Raw genomic sequence first — 9,243 nt, 5'->3', positions numbered from 1 at the left:
AGTTTCACAGTTAGTTGAACCCAGCAATGCTCCCTAAATAGCTTTCACCTTTCTGAAGCTTGCCATCCTCGTAAAGCTACAAGGCGCATTTCAAAGCTATGAATTTGCTAAATAGAACTTCATTTCCTCTTCCTATTAGAGGTAATTAAATTTATTAGACGTCAGTAAAAACCTTGTAAACAGAAAATATGAATGCTTATAAAAGTCTGCCCTTTCTTTTCAACCTAATAATTAAGATACAACAAGAAGGCAGCTAATAATGACTCATAATTTATGAGGTGCCATTCACCCTCGAATCTGAGACATACTGTGCAGGTATTAAACACTGAAGTGAAAATAATACCCACTGAGATACATTATTTATTAAACACATAGCCACTCAGAGAAATAAACACATTGCATACAGAACTTGATGTTTCTGATGGAAATGGTAAATACATCATCTCCTGCCCTGGATATATTACCCATCCAGTCCAATTCTTAAATCAAAGTCACAACTTGTTTAATGCACACTGCCGGTGGCGGTGCAAGGAGCCCCAGGTTTCCACCCCACGCTCACCTTGATAGCAGCTTTCAAAGACAGAACCACTGCAGATTCCAAAGAAAAGAAATCCCTCAGCAAATACCAGAAAAACAGAAGTAGGAAAAAAAAAGGGAAGAGGTAGTAAAAAGAATAGTAACAATTAAAAATCACACACACAAAAAAACTCTACTTTCCTGTCCTCAGGAATCTCAAGCAATTGAAGATCCCAGACCTGCCCCCCCAGGGCTGCTAATCTGGGGGAGTGGTTTATGGTGCATCTTTGATGTTGTTTTTAAAATATTTATTTATTTGAGGAGAAAGAAAGGAGAGAGAGAAGGGAGGAGAGAGAGAAGCAGTACACCACTGCCTCTTGTCACTGCATTCAAACTCCAGATGTATGCCCCAGTTTGTGCATCTGGCTTTTATGGGTTCTGGGGAATTGAACCCTGGCCATCAGGCTTTGCTAACAAGTGCCTTTAACCACTAAGCAATCTTTCCAGCCCTGTGTTATTTTTTAAGTGTGTATGTATATGGTGTGTGTGTGTTGCATTCATGTATGTGCATGTGGATATGTGTGCAGAGATCGGAGGATAACCCTGAGAATCAGTACTCACCTTCCACCATGTGTGAAACAGGATCTTCTGTTCTTCCCCATTGTGGACACCAGGCTGACTGGCCAGAGAGCTGCCAGATGCTCCTGTCTCCACCTCCCCTCTGGTTGCTGGGTGGCTAGGATTAATATACTTGATACTTACCATGTCTTGATTTGTCACGTAATTCTGGGGATCCAAACTCAGGTACTTACACTTGCATGGAAAACACTTTACTCCCCAGCCCCTGCAACTTGTGCCTTCATCATTAGTCCAGCAGAAATGAAGACCTTGAACCCTATTTAAAAAATTTTTTTATTTGAGACAGAGAGAGGGAATGAGAGAGAAAGAGAGAGAGAGAGAGAATGGGCGCACCAGGGTCTCCAGCTACTACAAACAAACTCCTGCGCTACCTTGTGCATCTAGCTTATGTAGGACCTGGGGAATTGAACCTGGGTCCTTAGGCTTTGCAGGCAAGCACCTTAACCACTAAGCCATCTCTCCAGTGCCTGCCTTAAACTCTTTAGAGTAAATGCTTATGGAGACTGTGGGAACCATATTTCACTGGTTCAGAGATTCCTTCAGTTGTAAGGCACCCCATTAGCTGGTCCATCACAAAGAAAGGAAAGATAAAGCAGGGCCACTTAAATGACACTGGGTGACATGCTGTCCTTCTAAGATGTGTCTTGATGTCAAGTGTCAGAACTGGAAAAATAAACCCACTTTAAAATCCTTAAGACACATTACATTAACTCTGGTTATGGGATGAAAATATCTCAGCAAGGGTGCTACTGAAACAAATACTATTTCAGAGTTAATTTTGAAAGCTCTGAATTAATTTGTAGAGGGTGGCGAAGAAAGGGCTCACTTTGTAGTGTCGCTGAGAATGGACTGAAATGAGTTGGACGAGTGAGCCAGCTACATGATTTCTGGAAGAAGATGGCTCTGGCCAAGCACAGAGCAAGTACAAAAAGGCCATGTGGTGGCTGAGCACTCGGTGCAGGAAGCTAGAGTGAAGGAGCGAGAGGTGGCAGGGAGGTGGGGAGGCGGGGAGAATTGTATCAGATGACGATGTTTCCTCCAGCTTTCTATAACGTTTGACTTTGGGAGTGAGATTATCCATCCATCCTTCCCATTCCAAAACCTACCTTGGTTTGGGAGCTTCTAGAATAGTTTAAGAATCAGCCTTCCTTCATATGTCTACTATGCTTTTTTTAAATTTTTTTTATTTATTTATTTCTTTGAGAGCGACAGACACAGAGAGAAAGACAGATAGAGGGAGAGAGAGAGAATGGGCGCGCCAGGGCTTCCAGCCTCTGCAAACGAACTCCCGACGCGTGCGCCCCCTTGTGCATCTGGCTAACGTGGGACCTGGGGAACCGAGCCTCGAACCGGGGTCCTTAGGCTTCACAGGCAAGCGCTTAACCACTAAGCCATCTCTCCAGCCCTCTACTATGCTTTTGAGCAGTCATTAAGATACAAGCAGGGTCACCTCATTTGAAGAGGACCTATCTGATCACCTACCATGTGCAGGACACTTTCAAACAGCAGAGAGCTTTTTAAGAACCTTTTAATTGACAATGTCCCTACATGTACCTAGTGTCTTTTAATGACGCCCCCTCCAATAACCTCCTCTTGCCCCTCCCTTGTTCTTCCTCTGAAGCCCTTGTCTTTCCAGCTAGTCCCTCTTCTCCCGTCACATGTTGTTTCCCTCCTCCACCATCCCCGACAAAACACTGAGGTGTCCAATACTGTGTATGCCTTGTGCGGGCAATGACAGTGGCTGTGAGGCTGTGAATGCAATGGCCTCTTAACACCCAGAAGACAGGGTTCTGTAGCACGCCTGTCCCTCCTTTTGCTCTTGTATTCTCCCTCCTCCTCTTCTGTAAGGCTGCCTGAGCCCTGGGGGTGGGGGGGATGGTAGGGACATTTCACTTCACACTGAGCTCTCCACAGTCCCCTTTCCTCAGCACTTTGACAGGTTTTGAGCCTCCCCAGTTGATACTAACTTAACTGCTAAAAGAAACTTCTCTGACCACAGGTGAGGGCAACAGTAAGCTACGGGTATACATGTAAATATTTAGAGGACAATTTGATAGGTAGTTTCTCCTCTAAGGCCTATGACCTTCCAAGCCATAAGCTTTCAGCTAGGTTTTCAGTACTAGGCATAAATACCCCCTACCCACGGGGTGAGTCTCAAATCCAATCAGGAAGTAGTTGGTCACCTCCCTAATAGTCATGACACCAATGGGCACATCTTGACTGGCAGGCTGGTGGTACAGTATGCAAGGTCCACGATTTAGTGAGACTTGATGACAGTTCTCTCCAGCAGCCTTCATAGTACTTGGCAACACTGTGGAAGTTAGCCAGCAGGGAGGAAGCTGCCAGCTTCAGTCCCTGCTTGATTACTCCGCATCCTGCAACCTGAGTGTGTGGTGTCTTCAGCTACAAGGCCTCACCGCCTCGTCCTGGTAGACAACCAAGAACAGTGGCAACGGCCTGTATTGGCAAACAGCAAGACTCTTGAGCTGGCACCTTCATTTCACGTCAGGGACCAGAAGCTGTTTTTTTTAATTGTTTATTTTTATTTATTTATGTGTGAAAAAGAGGCAAGAGAGAAAAAGAGGTGTGTGTGTGTGTGTGTGTGTGTGTGTGTGTATGGAGATAAAGAGAGAGAGAGAGAGAATGGGCACACCAGGGCTTCCAGCCACTGCAAACAACTCCAGACACATGCACCACCTTATGCATCTGGCTTACGTGGGTCCTGGGGATGGAACCTGGGTTCTTTGGCTTTACAGGCAAGCATCTTCATTGTTCAGCCATTACTCCAGCCCCAGGAAGTTGTTTTCATACAGTCATGCACAGAGGATGTCTCCCTCTCTGAGTGACCACCCAGCCAGCACCAAAGAACAAACATCACCCAGTATCAACAGCCCATTATGATATTAATAGTTAATAACATTCTCTCATTGACATTTCTGGGCACCATTACAAGTCTTGACTAGGCCGAGTTCCATATATTTTCTTCTACCTCAAGCCTTGGCGCTGTTAGTAGCCTCATTATATGGAAGGGACACTGAGGCACGGGGAGACTGATCAACTTGCCCATGGAGTACTGCTGCATATGGGTGGACAGCGGGGTCCTGGAATGTAGGTACAATCTACCCTAAAATGCAAGATCTTGCCACTGCGTGTTGCTGTCAAGTGGCAGTATATGAAGCCTAACCTGGCAGACCTGCCACCTCCCATGTTTAGTGGAAGGAGCAACTTGGGTGGGATTGCTGCTGAGAGCAAGGTGGGAGAGGCAGAGTTGAGTGGCTCCGACTGTGGAGCTAGACAGCCTAAGGGTGAATCGAACCTTTGCCAGCTACTAGCCGTGTGGACTAGAGCAAGTTCCCGAGCCTCACTGGGCCTACATTTTCTCTTTTTACTTTTTGCATGTTTGCAGGAGAATGTGATGTGTGTGGTGCGCATGCCCAGTTTGCACACGTGCACAGGCAAAGGATTACATTACCCCTGCCCCCGTCACTCGTCCTCACGCTTTCTTGGGACAGAGTCTCTCACTGATCCTGGAGTTTGCCTTTTTCGCGAGCTCCAACAATGTTCCAGTCTCTTCCTCACAGGACTGGGATTTCAGATGTACATGGCCATAGGTAGCTGCTTATGGGGGATCTAGGGGATGAAGCTCAGGTGGCTTCAGACCCGCTCAGGCCCTCACACTTCTGCAGGAAGCACTCTTACCTACTGAGCCATCTCTCTAGCCCCTGTGCTTAAATTTTTCTCACCTGAAAAAAAAAATGGAATTCTAACTAAATAAGTAACAGCCATGTGGGATTCCTGGGCAAGGCAGCAGTGGGAAGCCTGCTGAACTTGTGGCACACAACTGAACCCACGGAAGCTTACTGCTTCTATGTGCGGGCTTCACAGGACTTCAGAGCAAGCCTATGATGGTGAAGCCCGAAGAGGTTTGGTGAAAAGCCATGTCAGACTGCCTACGGTTACCTGTGGGTGACCAGCCACCCCACCTTGTTCAGAAAAGTCTCATTCCCTCTGTGTTGGTTTGAATTTGAAATGCCTTCCATAGACTCATGTCTATGATTAGACCTTATGCTTGATCCCCAGCTGGCAGAGCCTTTGGGAAGTACAACCTTGCTGCGGGGGGGGGGGGGGTGTGCTAATTGAGGGTCGGTCTTGAGGCTTGTTATTAGTCCAGCTGTACTGGGTGTTCAGAGTAGCTCATTCTTGCTGCCTCCTCCCTGTTGATAGGTGATGATGTGAACTAGCTTCACCATCATGATAAAATGTCCCCTCAAAGCTGCTTTCTCCCTATCATGGGAAGCTGACTGCCACACAGCCATAAACAGGGAGACAGTTGTCCTCCTGGAAGCATTATAAGGGCCACAGCAGCCATACCCAGGGGAAGTCACTCCACTTGTCCACAGCACAGAGCGTGAGGGATCTGCTGTGCTTCCAGGGGGGAGTCCTCTCTCCAGAGATCCAGGCATGAAATGACACACTGCAAATGCCTCGTGAGAATCCACAGTGGCTGGGGTGGGGAGCCATGCTGGGAGCTGGCATACTGTCTCCTGGCCTGGTTTCAATTTGTGTTGATTTTGGAATCATTGTAGATACACAGGAAGTTGCAAAACCCATGGACAAGGAGGTTCTGTGTATGCTTCACACCAATACTTCCTGATGGAAACATCTTGCATAAATATAGCATGTTATTGAAACTGCGAACTGAAGCTGGCCCAATAACTCAGAGTTCATTCAAGTTTTGCATTCACAAATCATGTGCGGTGCTATACGACTTAGCACATAGGTAGACTTGTGCAAACAAGACCACCATGATACAGAGGTGTTCTACCATCACTGGGTCCCCAAGCTGTCCTCTGTAGTCAACCCCACTACTCTCTCCTGTTTCTAACCCTAGTTAGGGACATAGTTTTGTAATTTCAAGTCATACAGCAATAACCATCTGAGATTTGGGTTTTGGCTCAGCTGAATTCCCTTGAGATTCATCCAAAGGTGAGAGGCACATTTTGGAAGGTACAGTTAGAGAAAAGTTAGGGGCATTTTCACAACCCTGTATGCCATGGACAGAAAACCTAAGGGGAAAACAGGCCTTAAAAGATACGGGTTTAGGATTGGCCAGATTAATTTTATTCCATCAAACAGCCAGCCAACATACATTTACTGAGCACCTGTCATGTATCCGCTAAGTTACCTGGGAATGTCAATAAGTATTGGATGGCTTTGAGGCTATGGAAGGCAATCAGAGTCCAGAGGGCTAACCATTACACTATGGTGGAATCGAATCATATGGAAGTAAATATTTGTTTCTGAAAGGGTGCCATCTAGTATTTGATAGTTTAACGTGGAGACCAAGGTTGACAAGTAAAAATGTATTCGTAAACACTGTGGTAACAGAACAACGGAAAAGATGAACACGGCCTGGCTTCCACGTGACCAAGGGTGGCCGCGGCGAGAGGCAGTGTGGGAGGTGGGCCGGGGGCAGCCCTGGAAGGTCCAGACAGCTTGAGCTTTGAGGAGCCTGGAAGAACCATGCAGCCACCAATTCGGTGGAGAACCAATCAGTGGATGGCGAGGCTGACAGTGCAGCCAGCTCTGGTGGGCTACTTAGGTCCACTAACGATGCCGGAAGATAAATGAACACTTTGGAATTTTTGATAGAAATTCTAAGAGCTGGCAGCAAATCCAGGCCAGAGTTAGAAGCAACTGTACACCCAGTGTGGTGCTGCCCATCGGTAACCCAAGCGCCCAGGAAGCTGAGGCAGGGAATCACGAGTGCAAGGCCATCCTGGGCTTCAAAGTGAAGTCCTGTCTCAAAAAACAAACAATGAAACACGTGACAGAATCCTCCCAGAAGCAGTTGTGTGTTACTGAATTTTTTTTTGTTGTTGGCTTGAGATAGGGTCTTGCTCTAGCCCAGGCTGGCCTGGAATTCACTATATAGTCTCAGGGTGGCTTCGAACTCACAGTGCTCCTCCTACCTCTGTCTCCCAAGTGCTGAGATTAAAGGTATGCACCAGCACACGTGGCTCACTGAACTTTTATAATGACCACCTTAGTCAGCTCTATAAACTTTATATGCCCTTCATTCCAGAACATTCCAGATTATGTGTTAGAATAATCTGACCTCTGACAGGATCAGAGGGCTCGGGCGCACCAGGGCGAGAGTTTCTGCAGCTCACGAGTATGTTCAGCAGTTCCACAGGGAAGACCAGCCTTTGTCCTGCAGACTGCCTCTGTGGAAACAGGCTGCCTGGTGCCCTCCTGGCAAGCCCTGTCCTGTTTCCCTCACTTTCCAACTCAGGCCTTAATAATGCGGACGCAGCCTTCGTTCTATTCTGCTCTTAGGTGAACACCATTGCTTTGCCCTAGTGTTTCTGAGCAGGAGTATTTTGGTGTGTACATGTTCATCATCATAATTTACATGTGTTGAACAATTCCTAAGAACTGGGCATGACATGAATCACTTAACACATGTAAGCACAAGTGATCCAACATCTCCTGAACTAGCTTCTGGTTAGTACGCATTGGTACCAGGCTCATAGTGAGCATTTGTGGAATTGTGGGTCCAACAGCCCAGGACACCCATCTAGATCCAGTGCATTGGGGAGAAGGCCACAGACAATGTGTAAAACACACAGGCATTATCAGGTCTCAACTAAACTTTATTTGGTTGCTCTTGGGCCAGGCTTGGCTAGGGGCTGTGCTCTGCTCTGGACTGGACCTTTGTGACTTTTGCTAGATATGCCATCCTTTCGTGGTGCAGGGAATTGAACCTAGTGCTGGACACATGCTAGGCAAGTAATCTACCACTGAGCTACATTCCCCAGCCCTCCCCCTTGTTAAGAAAAAACAACAAGAGTTTTGTAAAGTTGCCAGTGCTTACCTTGAACTCACTCTGCATGTAGCCCCGGCAGGTCTTGAACCCTGAGCCTCTTCAGCCTCCTGGGTAGCTGCAGTGGTAGATCTGTATCACCAGACTCAGTTTTACCATCATTTTAAATGATAAATCCTGGCCTTTTGAATTTTTTATCTTGTCTGAGGAACACACCTATCATAATGTTTCATTCAGACATTTAAACTAATCAAAATCCCATAAGCCTTTGTGGCTCCAGAAAAAAAATTAATTAGTGGTACATACACTATTTTCCAGACATCAAATTTCTTCTTACTGGGCCAGAGTTTTGAGATTGAGGAGGCCATTCCTGTACCTAACCTAGAGTCGCCTTACGTGAGAGAACTTGTGTTTATTTGGGAAGTGAATTTAAGAATATTCTTCCCACATTTTGGTACATGCCAGAAATATGAATCCCAATTTGAGTACCTCACCTTGACTAACTTAACTCTCCCCACCTGGGCTTCAGTCTGTAAAATGGGTATGATGCACAAATGCTTCTGCTTGGGATAACCGCCTTCGAGGATGGGATAAGGACTGCTTTTGTGGCTGAGTTGCTCCCACACAAGCAGAGGACAGGAGCCAGAAATACTATTTGAGAACAGAATTTGAAGGAGAGGGTCGGGGTGCTTCTGGCCCAGTCTGGTACAGAAGAATGAACCAACAGGTGTTTCTGAGATACCTCTGCTTTTACTAGCATTGAAGCTGGTGGGGATGTTAATGGCTTCTGACAGGTCATTCCATTGATCAAGGGCCGTGTATGAAAAAGAATAGTTAATACAAGTATCGTTGGCAATATGCCTGCCAACACTGCTATCTACCTTGGCTGGCTTCCTCACCTGGCTGTTCCAAAAATCCTTCAGCTCAATGGGTCACCATGCCCAGCAAGCATGCCCCCAACACAGCCACACTTCTGCTGCATCGTGCTGGCCACAGACTTTCGCTGGCCCAATGCTGTCAGGCTCCCTTCGAAGTCGGCCTCTGCTGGGCTTCATGCTTTCAGAAAAATTTCCCCCACTGCCTTTCACTTGAGGCCCTTGGCAGGGATGCCGCTCCCATTCTGCACGCACAGCTCACTTAATGGGCACAAAGAAATGGGAGAAAGCTCTGGAAAAAAAAAATACCATAACAACTCGACCCAGTCTAAACCTTGGGAACTCTCAGGGTCTGCATTGCTTTGAAAACTATATACAGACCTTTCT

This window comes from Jaculus jaculus, chromosome 1, assembly GCF_020740685.1.
Source record: "Jaculus jaculus isolate mJacJac1 chromosome 1, mJacJac1.mat.Y.cur, whole genome shotgun sequence".
In the NCBI taxonomy this organism is placed as follows: Eukaryota; Metazoa; Chordata; class Mammalia; order Rodentia; family Dipodidae; genus Jaculus; species Jaculus jaculus.
The sequence above is the reverse complement of the archived record's forward strand: the minus strand, read 5'-3'. Positions refer to the sequence as shown.